Raw genomic sequence first — 22,395 nt, 5'->3', positions numbered from 1 at the left:
CATCATTAGATTGTTCCAAGGTGAACTTCATAGTTTCCTGGGTTGAGGCTGTGACTTTTAACATTGGAGCTCTCTTTGCAGGAGCCTTCTTGGGAAGGCCTGGCTGATTAGACTACTGTATGTGTAGGATCGAAAGTAGGTCTAGAGGGGGTGATTAGACTACTTGACCAAATAAAAATCTAACCTTCTCCCAAGTTTAGTTGTGGGCAGATTTTAGCAACTTAGCACCAGTCAAGCAATCAACCTACACATGCAATTCTAAGAGTGTAGCAACGGAAAGTAAAACATTGCATATGATGGTAAAGGGAAGGGTTCGGAGAGTGCAAACACAATGATGACACGAAGATTTTTGGCATGGTTCTGATAGGTGGTGGTATCGTACGTCCACGTTGATGGAGACTTGAAAGTGCAACTAATCCCCGGGTGGTTTTGGTAATTCATAACAACATATAGCTCATTGAACTAATATCCATTCAAGTTAACTATTTCATAAAGTTCAATGATTGAAATGGCATGGACTAGAGATGTGGACCCCTCAAAATGCTAAGGACAAAGATTGGCAAAAGCTCAAGACTCTTCATTTTTTATTTTAGTGATCCAAGATCACATTGATTCCATAGGAAAGCCAATACTATTAAAAGTGGGTGAGGTGTTGCTTAATGGTCTACTTGCTCAAAGTGCTTAGTGATATTGCTCCAAAACTCTCAACCACTTTCTCATTTCCACATTTGTCCAAAACTCAAAGTCAAACCCGGGCCCACCGATTTGATCTATCCGGCGCCATCGAGTTCACTTGACCTAGCCACTGCCAGAAACCCTAGACAATTCGGTCTCACCGATACGGATCCCGGTCTCACCGAGATGGCCTTGCAAACTCTCTGTTGCCCGTTGTAATTATTTTGCTCTCACCGAAATCTGTAATCTGTCCCACCGAGTTTCCTAACCAACTCTCTGTTTGCTCATTGCAGAAATCGGTCTCACCAAGTTCATGCAATCAGTCTCACCAAGATAAGGTTTTTCCCTAGCCCTAGCACATCGGTCCCACCGAGTTGATCATGCCGGCCCCACCGAGATTCCTAACGTTCACATTTTGAACTAAATCGGTCTCACCGAGTTCTTCTATTCGTTCTGACCGAGTTGGGTCAAATGTGGGTAACGATTGGATTTTGTGTGGAGGCTATATATACCCCCTCCATCCCCATCTCCATTAATGGGAGAGCCATCAGAACGTGCCTACACTTCCACTACTCATTTTCTGAGAGAGAGAACCACCTACTCATGTGTTGAGACCAAGACATTCCAATCCAACCACAAGAATCGTGATCTCTAGCCTTCCCCAAGTTACTTTCCACTCAAATCATCTTTCCACCATAGCCAAATCTGTGAGAGAGAGTTGAGTGTTGGGGAGACTATCATTTGAAGCACAAGAGCAAGAAGTTCATCATCAACACATCATCTATTACCTTTTGGAGAGTTGTGTCTCCTAGATTGGTTATGTGTCACTTGGGAGCCTCCGACAAGATTGTGGAGTTGAACTAAGGAGTTTGTAAGGGCAAGGAGATCGCCTACTTCATGAAGATCTACCCAAGTGAGGCAAGTCCTTTGTGGGCGATGGCCATGGTGGGTGTCAGCGTTCTGGGAACGGGGGTCCCCAGACTTGCCTGCCTGCGGCCCACGGCGTGGCTGTGCTGCAGGTCTGTACGGCCCATCTTCATCGACGAGACAGTCAAGACCCTCGTGAGGGGCCAAGCCTCGCAAGGCGGATGACACAAGACCTCCTCAGGAGCGGCCTCACCAAGCTGCCTCGCGAGGAGTGGAGAAATCAAGGCAGAGCAAACCTCGCGAGGCTCTCATGACGTGAGCCATGACGATCAAGACCAGGCGGGCGCCAGCACGCGCAGCGTCCTTGTTTCTTCTTTGGTGCTAAGGAGGCAAGCGCAGGCGCAGAGTACCGAGGCATCAGGCAAAGGTTTCCATATCAGTGCAACGAGACCAAGACCAGCCGGACGGTAGGACGAAGGTCACCATGGAGCCCAAGACGGCGTCATCACTAGAGCCTTTTGCAGGCGAAGACCGCTTTTGTCAGGATAAGTTGTACTAGCTGTCCCCTTTCAAATTGGCCGTTGTTGGCTCCCTTCCCGCTCAATATTTGGGGAGAGGACCAGGGCCTATATAAGTAGAACTAGCCACCACAATAGGGGCATCTGATCGAGAGCCAATACTTAGCCACACACCGAACACAAGAACACCCCAACCTCAGGAGGCTGTTCTTCCCCTTGTACTGTTCATCATTAGCCCAAGAGGAAATCCTCCACCACCACACTGGAGTAGGGTATTACACCACAACGGTGGCCCGAACCAGTATAAATCTTGTGTCTTTGTGTTGCGAGTTCGTCGAGTTCGTCCATGAGATCTTAGCGAGCTAGGGCGTAGATCGGTAGGGAGGAAATCTCCGCGTGCACCCCAGTGTTTGAACCTTGAGGGTTTTGCCGGAACCCGAGATCCGACATTTGGCGCGCCAGGTAGGGGTGCGTCGGAACTTCCCTTCCGCCGTTCGCGTCCAGTCGCTCCGTCGTCTCCATGGCGGACGCTCGCCGTGCTCGTGCTGAGCGCCGGGCTGCCCTAGCCACCCGCGTCGCTCGAACGGCTCCCGTCGGTGGGCCACCTCATCGTTCTTCGTCTCCCGCCGCCAACACCGCCACCGGCCCGGCGGGGAACGAGCAGCAGGCGTCCTCGTTGCACCCCTTGGTGCGGCAGGACGGCCGCACCGCCACACCATCGCCGACCCCGGCCGGTTCCTCATCCCACGCTCGTCGCGCCCCCATGGACGCACGGGTCGTACTCCTCATGGCGCATGAACTCCTGCGCTACCGCCCGGTCGACGACCTCTAAGAGGACTGGCTCGACCGCATCGCCGAGCTTGTCCGCGCCGCAGGGGGCTCCCCTGCACCGTCCCTCTCTCCGCCTGGCCCTCCGCCTGCTTCGGGCGACACAGCTCATCGAGCGCCTCCACCGCCTCTGCCCCAAGATGGCGTCTTGGCACCAAGGCGTGTGCCACCGCGACGCGATCCACCGCGTCTGGCACCCGCGCGTGAAGAAGGAAGCTGCCAAGAAGTTCCTCGACCGCAAGAGAACGCTCCACCACTCCTCGCACCACCGCGCCAGGATCGTCTGCCGTGGCAGGCTCCAGCGCCGCTTGCTGTAGCGGAGCGTGGGCGTCAAGACCAGGCTCCACCTCCAAGACGGGCCCCGACGACCACGGCCGGTTGCCGCGCCTTCACCCCCGAGCTGCGTAGTGTCGCCTGGCCGGGCAAGTTCAAGCCAGATCTGCCTCCTCGCTATGACGGCACCCTCGACCCCGCGCAGTTCTTGCAGCTCTACGAGCTGAGCATCGAGGCGGCCAACGGCAACGAGAAAGTCATGGCGAACTGGTTCCCTATGGCACTCAAAGACGGCGCCCGTTCGTAGCTCCTGAACCTGCCCCAGGGCTCGATCTCCTCCTGGGACGAGATGCGCGAGCGCTTCGTCACCAACTTCTAGGGCACTCGCGACCGCCCGCCGGCTGCGGGTGACCTGCGCCGCATCAAGCAACAACCAGGAGAGACCCTCCAGAAGTACATCCAGCGCTTCAACAACACTCGCCTCAAGATCCCCAAGGTCATGGACGAGGCCATCATCTCCGCGCTCTCTGACGGCGTCCGCGACATCAAGATGAAGGAAGAGCTAGCTATCCACGAGGAGCTATGCACATCTCAGGAGCTGCTCAATCTGGCGACCAAGTGCGCAAGAGCTGAGGAAGGGCGCCTTTCCCTCCTCGAGCTACCAGCTGCAGACCCGGAGGAGAAGAAAGCCAAGGCCAAGGACGTGAAGCGCAAGGAAGCAGCCGTGCTCGCGGCAGAGCCGGACACCAAGCGGGGCAGAGATCAGCCAGAGTCGTCCAAGAGCAGTCGCCCGTTCTGCGCCTTCCAAAACCTGAACACCCACAACACCAGCGACTGTCAAGAGCTCAGAGCCATTCACGAAGGACGCGTCGGTCGACGCCCTGAGCGCAGCAACCGGGGCTACGGCCGAGGAGGAGGACGTGGAGGCGGGCGCTGGGACGACCGTGGCCCGCGCCAGGTGTGGCGCGACAGGCCTCGTGAGGACCGCTGGCAGGATCATCCTCGCGAGGGCGCCTGGAGGGACCAGCCTCGTGAGGATCGTCCTCAGGGCAACGCCGGTCTTCCCCCGCTGCCGCCACCACCAAGAAGGAATGACGACCATCATCAAGACGAGGGGGCTGGGGGCTTCCAGGAGCCGCGCGCTATCGCCTGCATTTTGGGCGGAGCCCAGGCCCCAGCCTCGCAGCGTATCTTCAAACAGTTTGCTCGTGAAGTGAATGCAGTCCTCCCCAAGCTTGAGGCCACACGCCCGCTCAGGTGGTCCCAGTGTGCCATCACCTTCAACTCGGCAGATAAGCTCAAGTGCGCAGCCACCGCAGGCGCTCTCCCAATGCTTTGTTCACCAGTCATCAGCAACGTGCAAGTTACCAAGACCCTCATCGACGGCGGTGCAGGGCTCAACGTCCTGTCCGTCGACACGTTCGACAACCTCCAAGTACCATATGACCAGCTTCAGCCTACCAAGCCCTTCTCAAGAGTGATCGACGGCTCCACCACACCAATAGGGCAGGTCCGCCTCCCTGTCACCTTCGGAGAACGCAAGAACTACCGCACCGAGCTCATCGACTTCGACGTCGCGGACATCTGTCTGCCCTACAACACCACCCTAGGGTAACCAGCCCTAGCCAAGTTCATGGCAGTGACCCACCACGGCTACAACGTCCTCAAGATGCCGGGAAGCGGCGGAATCATCACAGTCCCATGCGAAGAAAGAGATGCGGTGTGCTCCCTCGAGCGCGCCTTTCAAGCTGCAGCAATCGATGACCCCAACAGCAAAGGCGAGGGCCCTCCAGAGGCCATCCCCAAGAAGAAGAAGCAGTTGCGCCGTGCCGGGCCTCAGGAGGGTGGCCACGCAGCTGGAGCCTCGTCAAGATCAGCGCCCGCTCCAGGGGCGCCTCCCTCCATTGCATAGGAAGGCGCGCCCGGCGCCCTCCTCGGGCAGGGCTCGGGGGCTCTCTCCTTGAGGGCCTCAGACCTTGCCCACATCACAAGGGAGGCGCTCGGGCACCACTTGGAGGCGTGCTTCAAGGCACGTTTCCCTCAGGAGGACACAGGACAAGGAGCACCCACCGCTCAGGAGTTCATCACCAAGACCACTCAGGAACTGCAAGACACAAGGGCCATGCGCGGCGACCGCCACTCGTGAGGCGCAGCTCCCCATCCAGGCGAGGATGCCGGGTTGCGCGTTTGCATCGACGTCCCAGGGCTCAACAGGGCCGCTTCTCAGGAGCTTTTCTGGCCTTCGCGCGTGGGCTGGTGTGAGGGTCCGCCGCACAGCTACGTTCGCATGCCATTTGGCTTGCCGAGCGTGTCGTTCGTCTATCAGCGCAACCTGCAGCACGTACTGGCGGCTCAGGAGGCCAGGCGCCACGCCGTCCTGGCAGAGATGGAGATGCTCCTCAGGGAACCGCCTGGGCCCCCAGAGCCTCCCGAGGCTCAGGACCCTGGTGGCTCGTGAGAGGCAACCCCGTCCCCGCGTACCTTCAGCTGCTCCGACATCTCTTCATCAACAAAACTAGGTGACATTTTCCAAGTTCATTCAGCTGGGAGCGCCCCTCGGGCTGCATCATTCCCAGGCCGCGTGGGTCCGTCCCTGTGGCATGTATCCCTTTTGCTTATGTCTTTAGCTTACCTTGCTGGGGGCGCCCCTCGGGCTGCATCATCCCCAAGCCGCTCGGGCCTGACCCAAGTGGCATGTGTCTTTCCGCATTTACCCAAGCTGATCTGCCTTTCATGCTTAACCTATCCATGACTGTCACCTGCTCGACTATCACCTCCCCCAGGGGATACTCACACGGGCACGGCGCTGGTGCATGGATCCGTCCCTGCCGCGTCGACAAACCTGACTGGTCGAGCTCTGGCTCGCGGCACGCTCCGCGCACGTCACCTCACCAGGCCCTCAGTGCCTCCATTTCTTCACGGAGCAGCCGGTGGCAGGCCGGCAACCATAACAGCAAACCGTGTTTCTCCTTATACTGGTTCGCAGGGATCTCGTGAGGAGGATAGCAGGCGGCACCGCGAGCTTCCTCTTCTCCCGTGCAATTCGCTTGCGCGTTAAAAGGGGGGCTCCTGAGCATCGCGACTCAGGAGCTCTTACTGGCTCTCCAGCCCTCACCCCCTGGCCTTGACCACGGCATCGCGACCTGGCATACCAGCGGCGGCTGAGCTCGCTCGAGGCCGGGACCTGAGGACGTAAAGCACTAAGGAGAGCACGGGAGGAGGGAGACTCGTATGGGCCGGACCTAGCTATGCTGCGGAAGCTTGCGTGCTAGCCTGGCGCATCGCAAGGAATCGACCCCAAACCGCCAAGATAAGTCTCGCGCTCAGATCGACTGATTGATGAAGCCTAAGGGTCACGCACGCCGCAGCCCCATTGCGGCCACGTCGCCTCCCTTTCTTGCCTTACCATGGCTGCTTGAGCGCTAAAGGGGACCTCCTGAGCATCGCGCCTCAGGGGCTCTTACTGGACCTCGGGCCGCACACCTCCTGGCCTTGACCACGGCACGCGACCTGGCATACCAGCGACGGCTGTAGCCTGCCTGGGGATCGGGACCTGTCAGCGTAGAGCAACAAGCTATCGCGAGGATGGAAAGGGGAGACCGAGCCTTAACGGGACATGCGTTCGCAAATTTTCATAACAAGTAAGACGTACACAAAAGACATTACAGACCCTTTACACGCCCCCACGGGGTACTCCGTGATTCTTCGCAGGGAACAAAAGACTAAAACTTAGAGGAATCCTATCTACACCCTCCCGTGGTGGACGCCATTATCAACAGTGGGCCACGGGAGGCCGGCGCCAACCCCATCCAGATCAGCGGTGGCAGCGGCTGGACGCCGCGGCCCGGCTCTGGGCGCAACGAGAGCTCGGGGGGACGTAGCTGTCGTCGCTCGTCTCCGGAGTCTCGTAGAGCTCGGGAGAACTGCTGGACTCCCAGGGGCTGCTGCTGGAGTAGCCACGAGCGGAGCGTGCGTCATCCCGGCGCTCCCCTCCAGGGCAACACTCCAGGCGGCGGCCCTCTGCGTCGAAGACCTTGAAGAAAATCATGGAGGCGTCGTCGTACTCGAAGTAGATCGCGAGGGCGCCTCTCGCATGGCAAACCCGCGCGATCTCACCCCAGCCGCGGGTCATAAAATCTTGCCGGTGGGGACCGTTTTGATCTCTGCTCCGGTCGCTGGAGCGTTGCAGTCAGCATGCTGTAGCCAGAGCTCGAGGGGCCCCCTCGGCGGCATCACGTCGGAGAAGAACCGTGGGAAGTGGATCCAAGAGCTTGGGGGCATCGGCGCCCATAGCACAAGCTCGCACGAAGAATTCGCGGCGTGGACTCCGGGAGCAACAGCGCGTGCCGCCATCGCACGGCGACCGCGGACACGGTGCGGGTAGCGGCGCTCCTTCCTCCTGAGCCCTCGGCTCGGGCGTACAAGGGTAGCGGATACCCAGGAGGAGGCCGCTCGCACCAGGGCCTCGTCACCACCTGCATCGCCGCTTCGTCACGACGGTGAACCGGCCTCTTCTTCGGCGGAAGCGGCCCTGGATCATCGCGGGAAGCTTTTCCTTTCTCTTCAGCGGAAAACCTTCGGATGGGCGACATTGTTGCTAGCAGAGGAGCAAGAAGGGAGAAGCAAGCGAACCGTGAAGAGATGGGCGAAGGGGGCTCTGCCCCCTCCCCATTTATAGCAGGGGAAGGCCAACCAGCGCCACCCACGATCACAGGTAATGATGATTTTCCTTGCATGTCGCAGGGACTTGTCAAGTTGAGCAGTTGCCGAGGCAGCATGGGGAAGCGGAGAAGCCCACGTCCAATCAACCGCCACGCGTCGACCAAGGCCGCAGGCTTTTGGGGTCCGCGACGCTCCGCGCTTGACCTTTGTCTTCGCTGCGAAGCCAAGCCCGAGTGCACCTTGGGCCCGGGGGCTACTATCGGTGTTCTGGGAACGGGGGTCCCCAGACTTGCCTGCCTGCGGCCCACGGCGTGGCTGTGCTGCAGGCCTGTACGGCCCATCTTCATCGACGAGACAGTCAAGACCCTCGTGAGGGGCCAAGCCTCGCAAGGCGGATGACACAAGACCTCCTCAGGAGCGGCCTCACCAAGCTGCCTCGCGAGGAGTGGAGAAATCAAGGCAGAGCAAACCTCGCGAGGCTCTCATGACGTGAGCCATGACGATCAAGACCAGGCGGGCGCCAGCACGCGCAGCGTCCTTGTTTCTTCTTTGGTGCTAAGGAGGCAAGCGCAGGCGCAGAGTACCGAGGCATCACGCAAAGGTTTCCATATCAGTGCAACGAGACCAAGACCAGCCGGACGGCAGGACGGAGGTCACCATGGAGCCCAAGACGGCGTCATCACCAGAGCCTTTTGCACGCGAAGACCGCTTTTGTCAGGATAAGCTGTACTAGTTGTCCCCTTTCAAATTGGCCGTTGTTGGCTCCCTTCTCGTTCAATATTTGGGGAGAGGACCAGGGCCTATATAAGTAGAACTAGCCACCACAATAGGGGCATCTGATCGACAGCCAATCCTTAGCCACACACCGAACACAAGAACACCCCAACCTCAGGAGGTTGTTCTTCCCCTTGTACTGTTCATCATCAGCCCAAGAGGCAATCCACCACCACCACACTGGAGTAGGGTATTACACCACAACGGTGGCCCGAACCAGTATAAATCTTGTGTCTTTGTGTTGCGAGTTCGTCGAGTTCGTCCACGAGATCTTAGCGAGCTAGGGCGTAGATCGGTAGGGAGGAAATCTTCGCACGCACCCAGTGTTCGAACCTTGAGGGTTTTGCCGGAACCCGAGATCCGACAGTAGGATAGACAAGGTTGCTTCTTCGTGCACCCTTCATGGGTGGAGTCCTCCATGGACTTGCGCAACCGTTACCCTTCGTGGGTTGAAGTCTCCATCAACGTGAACCATGCCAAAAATCTCCGTGTCTACATTGCGTTTGCCTTCTCCAAACCCTTCCCTTTACCTTCATATGCAATGTTTTACTTTCCGCTACCACACTCTTAGGATTGCATGTGTAGGTTGATTGCTTGACTTGTGCTAAGTTGCTAAAATTTGTCAATACTTAAAATTGGGAAAAGGCTAGATTTTTATTTGGTCAAGTAGTCTAATCACCCCCCCTCTAGACCTAATTTCCATCCTACAAGACTTCAACCCACAAAGTGTCCACGAAGGGCTCCACCCACGATGTGTCCACGAAGAAGCAGCCTTGTCTATCCCACCATGTCCATCGCCCACGAAGGACTTGCCTCACTCGGGTAGATCTTCACGAAGTAGGCGATCCCCTTGCCCTTACAAACTTCTTGGTTCAACTCCACAATCTTTTTGGAGGCTCCCAAGCGAAACCTACCCAATCTAGGAGACACCACTCTCCAAAAGGTAATAGATGTTGTGTTGATGATGAACTCCTTACTCTTGTGCTTCGAATGATAGTCTCCCCAACACTCAACTCTCTCTCATAGATTTGGATATGGTGGAAAGATGATTTGAGTGGAAAGCAACTTGGAGAAGGCTAGAAATCAAGATTCTTGTGGTTAGAATGGAATATCTTGATCTCAACACATGAGTAGGTGGTTCTCTCTCAGAAAGGGTAGGCTGGAAGTGTAGGCACGTTCTGATGGCTCTCTCACACATGGAGAAGGGGGTGGAGGGGTATATATAGCCTCCACACAAAATCCAACCGTTACACACATTTGACCCAACTCGATTAGACCGAATAGAAGAACTCGGTGAGACCGATTTAGTTCAAAATGTGAACGTTAGGAATCTCGTGGGACCGACTGGAACAACTCGATGGGATCGATGTGCTAGGGACACTAGGGTTCTACCCTACATCACGCCGAGTAGAAGATTTCGGTGGGGCCGAGTTTGACTTTGGGTTTTGGACATATTTGGAAACGAGAAAGTGGTTGAGGGCTTTGGAGCAATATCACTAAGCATTTTGAGCAAGTAGACCATTAAGCAACACCTCATCTCCTTTTAATAGTATTGGCTTTCGTATGGACTCAATGTGATCTTGGATCACTAAAATATAAATAAGGAGTCTTGAGCTTTTGCCAACATGTGTCCTTAGCATTTTGAGGGGTCCACATTTCTAGTCCATGCCATGTCATTCATTGAATTTTTTGAAATATTAAACTTGAATGGATATTAGTTCAATGAGTTATATGTTGTTATGAATTACAAAAACCACCTGGGGATTAGTTGCACTTTCAGTCTCCCCTTTTTGGTAATTGATGACAACATATAGATCAAAGCTTCGACAAATGATAATATGAATGAAATACATTGTCGCTTTGAGAAGTATGTGATAAGCAAGAGCTCCCCCTAAATTTGTGCATTGTTTGAAATTTTCTTTTGAATGCAAACGCACAATCGATTAGGATCATGGGTCACTCTTCCATGTCACATACATCTTGGTGGAGCACTCAAAATGATAAGAATTACATAACATGCACTCGTCACCATGGATACAAGTGATTGTTAATACACAAACATCCTGGATATAATCACGCAAGCACACATTAAGCATAATATGAACAAACACATGATCACATAAGTATCTCACGAGCATAACTCAAATTGTAGCATAGGAATCAAACAACCAAACGACCAAAGTGATAAGAGTAACAAGGCAATTAAACCAACAAAAAGCAAGAGGCTCTCTCTCTCTCTCTCTCTCTCTCTCTCTCTCAGCCTATGATCTCACTTTCTCCCCCTTTGGCCACAAGTTACCAAAAAGTTCAAAAATGTATAGTGCTATACAACACTCTAAGCAAGATCTCCGGGAGCTCCTCAAGGGGTCTTCTGGCTTGTTGCTCCGATGTGCGTAGACGACGTGGAGAGAAGGGCATCTGCAAATGCCTCGGCACAAGTCTGTGGAGCTGGAGGAGTTGACACTGGAGGTACAACTATGGCAGTGGGTGCAAGTGCTGAAGTGGTCGTCCTGGAGTCTCTGGCAACTGGCACAACTGATGATCTTTGTGCCCTTGGCACTCTCTAGAATGTGTCTGTTGTGGGTCTATCATCCCTTTTCTCAGCATCCTCTTGAAGCTTCTCCACAGTTGTCTGTGTCTCAGTGACCTTCACATCTAGGCCATGGAATTTTGTCTCAATAATCCTCTTGAGACTTTCCTGATTTTGAGACAAGGTGGCCAAGCTCTTCTCAATTCTCACGGTACGCAGATAACTGAGTTGATCTTGCTTGGTCTTGAGTAGCACTGTGGAAGCATCTGGGGCACTTATTGCATTTGCTGCTTTGGCAGCCTTTGCTCTCTCTATCTTCTCCTGGGCTTCAGCACAATTAGGATGTGAAGCATCCATGACAACCTCTTTGTCCTTGAAGTCTGGCCTCAGGGGTAGATGCTCACTAACTAGTAGATATGTCCCAGTCCCCACCATGGAATTGATCAATGTCTGAATGTGTGGGGCATATCCACAAGACCTCTTCTGGTCTGCTTCTGTCCTCTTAATTGTTTCAATAATCAAGCTCATGACCTTGAATTTCTGTGGGACATCAAACATATGGAGAAAATTGATGGAATGACTATGTATCATCCTGTGATCTCCAGACTTGGGCAACAGAGTGTGCCTCAAGATGGTGTTCATGGTGGTCAAGCCAGCAAGCAGATAGTAAATAGAACCAAGCTTGTGTGTCTCCAATGCTTTGTCAGGGATTGGCTTGTACATATTTGACATGGAGTTGTGCTCCTTCCTAGGCTTAGCATCATATTAATAGCATTCTCTTCTTCTTTGGGGGCATTGATCAACTTGGCCCATTCTGAGATTGTTGACTGATATCTGGTTCCTTCTGTCATCCACACTATCTTACCATCAGGGTAAAGTGGGCAGTGGAGTAGAATTGCATTATCATTTCATCTTTCCATTTTGTTAGCTTCTCACCAACAAACTTGTCAACACCATTCATTTTGAAGCTCTCATGCACATGAGGAAAGTAATCTTCATTGGAGTCAATGTATTTCCAATCTACCCATTTCATGTCACAAACAATGGGTTTCTTGTCCAATAGGACAGTCTCATAGAAATCATGTTGTTCTTTGGTGTGAAAGCGATAGTCCACAGCAGTCCTCCTCCTTGTGGTGTAAGGATCATTCTTCCTCCATAGTCTCAGACTTGCATCCTTCCTCAACTTCATGTTTTCTGCAACAAGATGATCATCATTGTGATCTGGGATCTTGGGCTTGAGTTTTCTGAGCACTAGTGGCTCTTCCTCTTCTTGAACTTCAGGCACGGGGCCTTGTTCTTCTCTGCAGCTGATATGTTTCTTGTAGATCTCTTGGGAGCTGTTGTCTTGGGGGCTTGAGCTGGAGCTGTGGGCTTGGGTGTAGCAGGTTTGGGAGCGGACTTGGGCTTAGAAGGAGCAGCCACAGTCCTTATGGCATCCGCCATTAGCTTTTGAGTCTTGGCAGGAGGTGCAGCAGGCTCTTCCTCCTCATCGTCATCATCTTCCAACATGGAAGGTCTTCAAAGCACCTTAGCAGTAGTAGTTCTGGCCCTCTTCTTCTTCTTACCATCTTCTGCAGCCTCATCATCAGATTGTTCCAAGGTGAACTTCATAGTTTCCTGGGTTGAGGCTCTGACTTTTGACATTTGAGCTCTCTTTGCAGGAGCCTTCTTGGGAAGGCCTGGCTGATTAGACTACTATATGTGTAGGATCGAAAGTAGGTCTAGAGGCGGTGATTAGACTACTTGACCAAATAAATATATAACCTTCTCCCAAGTTTAGTTGTGGGCAGATTTTAGCAACTTAGCACAAGTCAAGCAATCAACCTACACATGCAATTCTAAGAGTGTAGCAACTGAAAGTAAAACACTGCATATGAAGGTAAAGAGAATGGATTGGAGAGTGCAAATGCAATGATGACACGAAGATTTTTGGTGTGGTTCATATAGGAGGTGCTATCGTACGTCCAGGTTGATGGAGACTTGAAAGTGTAACTAATCCCCGGGTGGTTTTGGTAATTCATAACAACATATAGCTCATTGAACTAATATCTATTCAAGTTAAATATTTCAGAAATTTCAATGATTGAAATGGCATGGACTAGAGATGTGGACCCCTCAAAATGCTAAGGACAAAGATTAGCAAAAGCTCAAGACTCTTCATTTTTTATTTTAGTGATCCAAGATCACATTGAGTCCATATGAAAGCCAATACTATTAAAAGGCGATGAGGTGTTGCTTAATGGTCTACTTGCTCAAAGTGCTTAGTGATATTGCTCCAAAACCCTCAACCACTTTCTCATTTCCACATTTTTCCAATACTCAAAGTCAAACTCGGCCCCACCGATTTGATCTATCCAGCGCCACCAAGTTCACTTGACCTAGCCACTGCCAGAAACCCTAGACAATTCGGTCTCACCGATATGGATCTCGGTCTCACCGAGATGACCTTGCAAACTCTCTGTTGCCTGTTGTAATTATTTCGGTCTCACCGAAATGTGCAATCGGTCCCACCGAGTTTCCTGACCAACTCTCTGTTTGCTCATTGCTAAAATCGGTCTCACCGAGTTCATGCAATTGGTCTCACCGAGATAAGGTTTTTCCCGAGCCCTAGCACATCGGTCCCACCAAGTTGATCATGTCGTCCCCAGCGAGATTCCTAATGTTCACATTTTGAACTGAATCGGTCTGACCGAGTTGGGTCAAATGTGTGTGACGGTTGGATTTTGTGTGGAGGCTATATATACCCCTCCACCCCCATCTCCATTAGTGAGAGAGCCATCACAACGTGCCTACACTTCCACTACTCATTTTCTGAGAGAGAACCACCTACTCATGTGTTGAGACCAAGACATTTCAATCCAACCACAAGAATCTTGATCTCTAGCCTTCCCCAAGTTGCTTTCCACTCAAATCATCTTTCTACCATAGCCAAATCTGTGAGAGAGAGTTGAGTGTTGGGGTGACTATCATTTGAAGCACAAGAGCAAGGAATTCATCATCAACACACCATCTATTACCTTTTGGACAGTGGTGTCTCCTAGATTGGTTAGGTGTCACTTGGGAGCCTCCGACAAGATTGTGGAGTTGAACCAAGGAGTTTGTTAGGGCAAGGAGATCGCCTACTTCGTAAAGATCTGCCCGAGTGAGGCAAGTCCTTCGTGGGCGATGGCCATGGTGGGATAGACAAGGTTGTTTCTTCGTGGACCCTTTGTGGGTGGAGCCCTCCGTGGACTCGCGCAATCGTTACTCTTCGTGGGTTGAAGTCTCCATCAACGTGGACGTACGATAGCACCGCCTATCGGAACCACGCCAAAAATCTTCGTGTCTACATTGCGTTTGCCTTCTCCAAACCCTTCCCTTTACCTTCATATGCAACGCTTTACTTTCCGTTGCTATACTCTTAGAATTGCATCTGTAGGTTGATTGCTTGACTTGTGCTAAGTTGTAAAATCTTCCAAGACTTAAAACTGGGAAAAGGGTAGATTTTTATTTGGTCAAGTAGTCTAATCGCCCCCCCTCTAGACCTACTTTCGATCCTACAAGAGATTTTGACCCACGAAGGGTAACAGTTGTGTGAGTCCACGGAGGGTTCCACCCATGAAGGGTCCACGAAGAAGCAACCTTGTCTATCCCACCATGGCCATCGTCCACGAAGGACTTACCTCACTCGGGTAGATCTTCACAAAGTAGGTGATCTCCTTGCCCTTACAAACTTCTTGGTTCAACTCCACAGTCTTGTCAAAGGCTCCCAAGCGACACCTACCAAATCTAGGAGACACCTTTCTCCAAAAGGTAATAGATGTTGTGTTAATGATGAACTCCTTGCTCTTGTGCTTCAAATGATAGTCTCCCCAACACTTAACTCTCTCACACAGATATGGATATGGTGGAAAGATGATTTGAGTGGAAAGCAACTTGGAGAAGGCTAGAAATCAAGATTCGTGTGGTTGGAATGGAATATCTTGATCTCAACACATGAGTAGGTGGTTCTCTCTCAGAAAATGTAGGCTGAAAGTGTAGGCATGTCCTGATGGCTGTCTCACATATGGAGAAGTGGGTGGAGGGGGTATACATAGCCTCCACACAAAATCCAACCGTTACACACATTTGACCCAACTCGGTCAGACCGAATAGAAGAACTCGGTGAGACCGATTTAGTTCAAATTGTGAATGTTAGGAATCTCGTGAGACCGACTGGAACAACTCGGTGGGACCAATGTGCTAGGGTTAGGGCAAACATCAACTCGCTGGCACCGATTGCATCAACTCGGTTAGACCGAAGTGAAGCAATAAGGCAACAAAGAGAATGTCAAGCAAACTCGGTGGGACCGATTGCACATTTTGGTGAGATCGAAATAATACAACAAGCAATAGAGAGTTTGCAAGACCATCTCGGTGAGACCGAGATCCGCATCAGAGTGACCGAAGTGTCTAGGGTTTCTGGCAATGGCTATGTCAAATGAACTCGGTGGCGCCGGATAGAAGATTTTGGTGGGGCCGAGTTTGACTTTAGGTTTTGGACATATTTGGAAATGAGAAAGTGGTTGAGGGCTTTGGAGCAATATCACTAATCATTTTGAGCAAGTAGACCATTAAGCAACACCTCATCCCCTTTTAATAGTATTGTCTTTCATATGGACTCAATGTGATCTTGGATCACTAGAATATAAATGAGGAGTCTTGAGCTTTTGCCAACATGTGTCCTTAGCATTTTGAGGGGTCAACATTTTTAGTCCATGTCATGTCATTTCTTTGAACTTTCTGAAATATTAAACTTGAATGGATATTAGTTCAATGAGCCATATGTTGTTATGAATTACTAAAACCACCCGGGGATGAGTTGCACTTTCAGTATGTTATGTTTCCTCTCTGAAAAAAACTTGCACATAATTTTCCATAGACCCGTTTTCGATCATATCCTTGATAACTGCTTTGATAAGTATGTTATTCCATGCTTTAACCCTTCAAAAAACATATGGTGTGCCCTCGTTCATGAAGTCCTTAATGACCGAGTCAAAGTCCAAGTCAAGCGAGTCTAAGCAAAGTTGTTTCACACGCAAAAGAGGATGTGAGTTAGCAAAAACAAGATAAAGGCATATGGAAAAAGAAAAAATGGGTCAAAGGTATTTTATCACTAATAAGTGAAAAAGGCACCAATATATTGTATTCTTATTTCCCAACCCCACAAAAGATATCAGTTGATCGACGATGAACTAGCGATCTATGGATATCTCGTAGGTTCAACACGGTTGGGTAGGCGCACGATGACACCCTAAGTCATTGGCACGAGAAAAATATCGGAATACAACGACAAGCCATGCACTTAAGAACTACTCATCGATAACAGTTTCCAGTCGCTACCATCTCACACCAATGAGTTATTGTCGACACGGGTCGTGTGAGGGTCTTGTACATATCATGCACTCACCTAATTGTGTTTGGCTACATATCGAAGACAACCTTCCTGCCTCCCTTTGGCAAGCCCATATCTTGTGAACGATTGTTGCATAAACCAAAATCTTCCCCCCTCTCTGGAATATCATCTCACACCAATCAGTTCGTGTTGGCGCAAGCCATGTGGGGGTCTCATGCATATCATGCACTCACCTAATTGTGTTTGGCTGCATATAGAAGACAACCTTCCTGCCTCCCTTTGGCAAGCCCTAGATCCTATGAACGCTTGCTGCATCAACTAGAATCTTCCCTCCTCTCTAAAATAACAAAGTGTGACAACTCTAAGTCGTAGCACTTCGTGGCAAACTTGATAAGGTCGCCTTTTAGGGTGCTTGTGTCAATGTCCACCCTAGACACATCCTCACACCCCCAAATCAAGTCGCTAGTCCAGACGAACCTAATGCACTAACAAGGGTCTTTCCATCGCCATTGAGAGCACCACCCTTCGCTTCCAACACATGACACGACCAACGACGACGAATGCCATCAAACCCAACCCAAAACATAAGAGAGAGGAGAGCGGAGGCGTAGAGAGGACACAGTGATGCGCAGAGAAATTCACTCAAATGTGTAGGGAGCACACGCGACTCCAATATTCAAACTAGGCAAACCACGATCATGGGCAATTTTCCTTCGAATTACTATTCATGGGCCCACCACTGTGCGCAGCGTCAACCATCTCATGTCGTCACCACATGTGTTAGAGCACACAGCCATTGCCCCCAGACGCTAAACCTTCCATCAAAATCGGACGGCTCGTGCTCGGTGACACCAACGCAACTGCGCTTATGTCATGAGCTATGGTGATAACACCTTGGTACTACCTCGGTCCAACCAGATCAGCACATGAAACATCATTGATTTAAGATTTACTCAACGCACTAGTAGCCTCGTGGGACCCACCAACCAACTTACTCCATCTGTCCTTGAAAGAGTATACTTTCAACTTTGTTGGGAGGTCAAATTTTTTTATGTTTAACCATATTTATACAACAATACGCCAACATTTATGCTATCAAATTAGTAGCATTAGATTCATAATAAAATATATTTTCATCATATATCTATTTGTATTCACAAACATTGATATATTTTTGCACAAACTCGGTCAAACTTTGAAATAGCTTGACCCTCCAACAAAGTTGAAAGTACATTTTTTAAAGGACAGAAGGAGTAGTTAGTTTTTCTTCACAAACTTTCCCCATCAAATCCTCTCTCCTAAAGGCTTCCTTCTCAAATACCTCCCCAATGTCATGATGGCATCAGTAGGTGCGCCCTACCTCCCACATCCATCCAGACGGCGTTGTTCCCCAGCCTACTCAACCCAGTCTCATTCTCTTTCACACCGCCCCCTTCTCCATACCCTCCTCATCAGACGCCACAATTGTACCTCTTCGACCGTCGACCAAGCAATATAGGACATCGCAACTCCCAAAAACACTTCCTCATCCTTCCACTACTATACCGTCCACCAAGGATCCCTCCGCAACCAAGTACCCTCCGACACACTACCACGTTCTATGACAAACACCACACCCGACAAGTGTTCAATCAAATACCATTGAAATTATTTCTAACTGAAGGCCTCAAGAAGGCATCATGTTTGATGAAAATTTTCCAGTTTGAAATCCAATTTGGAATTTGCACGGTCAAGGTTAAAGGTCCATCTCCAGCATCAATGTGCATACACGGGTCCTCAGATTGATTCACTGTTGCTGCCTGTGGATATATAATTGAATTGCAAAAGGGCAATGATCTGCGCCGGCGCGCCGACCCAACTTTGGGCCGATCGGCCCGCAGTCACACGATTAGATCGCTAGGAACCGTTCGATACGTCGTTGTATTTGTCAAAGCACTGGTACGAAGGATCTTTTTTGCATCTCATCGCTCCTTTCCATCTCACCGCCGCACATGTCCTCCCGTCGCTGCTCTCGCCAGCCGTCCTTGCCGCTGGTCGCCGTCCTCGCCGGCTGTCCTAGTCGCCGGTCACAGCCCTTGCCGACCGTCCTCGTCGCTGGCTTCACCCATGCAACAGATGCATCCTACGGATTGGCTCCTATGGCGACGAGTTGCAGCACCGCTATGCGACAGCCGCAGCTCGCCGACATGCTTGCCACCACTCATGGCCGATACCCTCCCCCGACATAGCTCGCCATCCCCCGTCGCCCATCATAGCAAAAAGCCCTCACTAGTTAGTATCTTTTGAGGTTGCTGGTTGAAGCAAAAATGCAACGCCGCAGTATCTAAACAAGGCATCGTCGCCGCAGTATGGTAACAAAAAATGACGACGATTGCAGCAAAATGTCATCTCCGACGTCATGGGCTGCGATGCATGTAGCAAATTGCCGTCGCCGTGGTAGCAAAACGTCAACACGGTTGCAACAAAAAAACGTCGTCACCTTGGGCTGTAGCTCGCCGTTCATGTCGTTTCTCTCCAGATTGAAGCTTTTCAAAAAAAAAACATTGCAGCTATCTTGCAGCCGGTTGCAGCTTTTTTGGTTTGCGCGGTGACATCTTCCCAGCTTCCCTGTCTTTGTTTGAAACTTTTGAAGAAGCCAATGGTAGCTTCTCTGGACACCAGTTGTAGCATTTTTAGGTGTTGTTTGCAGCTCCTCCACACCATTTGCAGCCTCAGCTCTCTTTCTAGTTCCAGCAAAAAATAGCCCCGGTCATAGCATTTTGTATCACTGGTTGCAGTTCTATCAATTGCCAGTCGCAGCTCATTGGTTCCAGCAAAGAATAATAAGGCGGTTGTAGCATTTGTAGAACCTGGTTGCAGCTCTGACGACTGCCGGTCGCAGCTCTTGTTTGGGAAAGGTGAGGAGGCGTAGATGGAGAAAGGGAGCGGTCGTGAGGGAGAAGAAAGAGACAGATGGGAAAAACGGTTCGCATGAGGAGTGGATAAGGCTTGAGTAGGAAGGGCTCGTGGCCCTGGGCAACGCACGATCGATATCGATCGCAAGAACCGCGTGCGGCCGGCGGAACGTTTCGGCCGGTGCCCCGGACACAAACGTTTCCCATTGCAAAAACGTTTAAACAGATGTTCGGGACCGGAATTGCCTTGCCCCGGCCACAGACGTTTCCCATTGCAAAATCGTTTAAACAGATGTTCGGGACTACTGGGCAAAACCACTTACTTACCCCCTTGGGGCAAAGCTGTCTTAATTCATGGGATTGATGCTGAGGAAATCTGGCTACTGATGTTTTTTACAATCTGGCTGTTGATCAAATTGCTCCATTGCCCCTTAAGGGCGAAAGGTACTCATTGGTTTCATTTCCCTTCTATTTATGTCGTTCTCCGTTCTGCTGGACGAGTAACTGCAAATTTTACTTCACATTTTATTTCATTATTAAATATAGGTTTTTGGCATGAAACAGATATTGCTTAGTCCAGATCTCACACAAAACATTGTCAGCAGAAAATCTTCAGCACCAGTGACACAAAAGAGAACCATTAAAATGAGTTTCTTCAGAAAACCATAATTGCTGCAACTTGACATTCAGAATGAGTAGGAGGATTTTATCATCAAATAGATCGGACAACAATTGTATTCCTCATCATGCCAGCAACACAATCCTACCAAAATAATTTAAACGCAAGCAAAGAATTTGACTAAGCAAATGTTCCCTCAGACAAATGCCTCGATTGTCCACACGGTTTAATAGAATGGATTACATCAGACTCGTCATCTGTTTTCATCATCACAGAGAACCAAGAGCTACGAAAAACAGGGGAGGGGAAGATGCAAAAACACAGCAGTATGACAGAGAAAAAGCGACGAACAAGCGATGTTCTCTCAGACAAATGCCTCGTATTGTCCCCATGGTTTAAGGAATGGATTGTATCGGACATCTAATCAGTGTTGATCATCACCGAGAACAAAGCGCAAACAATTTACAAAAATGAGTGAATGTAAACGGGGGTATAGTAACAGGAAGCTCCTGGTATGGGAGCAGCCAGTGTCGCAAAAACCCGTTTCCTTCTCGCTCTCTGCCAATCTAACGAGAAACAAGGCCATTGAAAGAGACCAAGCATCAGATACCTCATGGCATTCGTCCCACCGTACAAATCAAATCACAGATCCTATGAAGCAATCAACGATGGACAGGGATTTTCCAAAACTAGATCAGAAGAGAAGATAATGGATGCAATCTCAGTCGAAAGATGGTGATTGTTGTTGAGATAATCACAGAGGAACTCAGCATGAATAAACGATTACATCACCGATTGCAACCAATCGAAAAACATGAGAAAAGAAAGAAAAGGAAATCAAGAAAATAGAGAAGGAGGCGGAGGGGGTGAGATCAGATGGTAGTGCATGTTGTTTCTCATCATCTGAAGATGCAGAGATTTGGTTATGGATTGGTTTATCCTCATTTCAGTCCCCCGGAGAACTGCCCCGAAACAGAAAGACAAAGAAACAAAAAAAGCGAAGGAAAAAAGGGGAGAAGAATCCCAGGGTGAGATCAGATGGTAGTGCATGTTGTTTCTCATCATCTGTAGATGCAGAAATTTGGTTATGGATTGATGTTCCTCATTTCAACCCCAGGAGAAATGCATCGAAGAGAAAGAAAAAAGCAACAAAGAGACGGAAGGAAAATGGGGAGAAGAATCCAAGTTCTACTGCCCCAGGAGAGAGGCGGCTTGGCTCGGGTGTCAATCGCAGGCGCAGGAGGATTCCTTTTATAGGAGGCGGCGGCTAGGGTTTGCTCGGTTTGCACGGAGGACTCGCCGAACAGGTACAATACTGGGCCGGGCTAAGATGCCGTGCTATGGGCCGAAGTGCGCCGTTCGTTGCAAAATTACAGATCTACTGGTGCCCTGTTTCTTCTCAAATAAAAAATACTGGTGCCCTGTTTGTTCCTCAAAAACAAAAAATACTGGTGCCCTGTTTCAACAAAAAAAACCTACTGGTGCCCTACCCCTAAAAAAATTCTACTGGTGCCCTAAAAAAAATTCTACTGATGCATTTTGCAAAAATTATAAAAAAAATACTATGAACATTTGTTCTTCAACAAGAGAATCTACTAGTTCATTTCCCCAGCTGCTGCAAGGAGTTCTTGAATTCGTACATGATCAAGTGACCAACATTCTTTTTGTCTTCCGAAGTCTATTACTCCCTCCGTTCACTTTTGTAAGACGTTTTAGGCATTTAAGACAGCACCTAAAATAGCTCAATTTCAGTTGTCTTAAATGACTTACAAAAGTGAACCGAGGGAGTATTAAAGTGCTAAGCCTCGGACATAATCCAACTTAGATCGAGGTCCCTCGAATAACCAACGAAGACCACTGCCGCTACCAGAACGAATCATCAGGTGTCGTTGTCATCGCTCCCCTACCGAAGGCGGCCTAACCTTGTCGATGACCTTCGAAAGTCTCGTGTGCGTGCCCTTAAGGACCGATGCCTTGGAGCCCAAGTCGTCGTTGTTGAACCCTTGAATCGATATGAAGTGTCGTGCACGCATGATAAGAAACCCTAACCTCACGCCTCAAGAAGATTGCAGGAATCTACAACGAGTCTTCGTCAACTCCATCCAGATGAACAAACTCGTAGTAGTACCAAGATGTCACAAGCTACCCCTGCATGATTGTGTTTGTCAATATGTAATCCATGAGGTGAATATTTTCCCATGTGACGAATGATTATTGTGTGTCCATATTATCACAGGTGAATTGATATTGATAGGTGTATATTGCTCATGTTTCATTAATCTAATTATTGATATGTCCACGCTGAAGAATAACAGTGAAAGTGGTGGCCATCGCAAAAAAAAAGTGGAAGTGGTGTGTATCACATGGGGTAGTTCCTTAAT

The 22,395-nt window shown here is 50.1% G+C and overlaps 6 non-coding genes across 6 annotated transcripts; all 6 read right to left on the bottom strand.

Moving 5' to 3' along the window:
• Nucleotides 1–20,081: 20,081 nt before the first annotated feature.
• On the bottom strand, nt 20,082–20,148 carry LOC123126935 (small nucleolar RNA Z105). The gene has a single exon (XR_006462137.1). It is a non-coding gene; the product is annotated as a small nucleolar RNA Z105 (small nucleolar RNA).
• A 57-nt stretch (nt 20,149–20,205) lies between these two features.
• On the bottom strand, nt 20,206–20,292 carry LOC123126488 (small nucleolar RNA SNOR75). The gene has a single exon (XR_006461728.1). It is a non-coding gene; the product is annotated as a small nucleolar RNA SNOR75 (small nucleolar RNA).
• An 81-nt stretch (nt 20,293–20,373) lies between these two features.
• Nucleotides 20,374–20,460, bottom strand: LOC123126494 (small nucleolar RNA SNOR75). Its single transcript, XR_006461733.1, has one exon. It is a non-coding gene; the product is annotated as a small nucleolar RNA SNOR75 (small nucleolar RNA).
• A 30-nt stretch (nt 20,461–20,490) lies between these two features.
• On the bottom strand, nt 20,491–20,636 carry LOC123126435 (small nucleolar RNA F1/F2/snoR5a). Its single transcript, XR_006461683.1, has one exon. It is a non-coding gene; the product is annotated as a small nucleolar RNA F1/F2/snoR5a (small nucleolar RNA).
• A 92-nt stretch (nt 20,637–20,728) lies between these two features.
• On the bottom strand, nt 20,729–20,814 carry LOC123126931 (small nucleolar RNA Z196/R39/R59 family). Its single transcript, XR_006462133.1, has one exon. It is a non-coding gene; the product is annotated as a small nucleolar RNA Z196/R39/R59 family (small nucleolar RNA).
• Nucleotides 20,815–21,042: 228 nt separating this feature from the next.
• On the bottom strand, nt 21,043–21,125 carry LOC123126929 (small nucleolar RNA Z195/SNORD33/SNORD32 family). The gene has a single exon (XR_006462131.1). It is a non-coding gene; the product is annotated as a small nucleolar RNA Z195/SNORD33/SNORD32 family (small nucleolar RNA).
• Nucleotides 21,126–22,395: the final 1,270 nt, after the last annotated feature.

This window comes from Triticum aestivum, chromosome 5D (genome assembly GCF_018294505.1).
Source record: "Triticum aestivum cultivar Chinese Spring chromosome 5D, IWGSC CS RefSeq v2.1, whole genome shotgun sequence".
NCBI lineage: Eukaryota > Viridiplantae > Streptophyta > Magnoliopsida > Poales > Poaceae > Triticum > Triticum aestivum.
The sequence above is the reverse complement of the archived record's forward strand: the minus strand, read 5'-3'. Positions and strand labels throughout refer to the sequence as shown.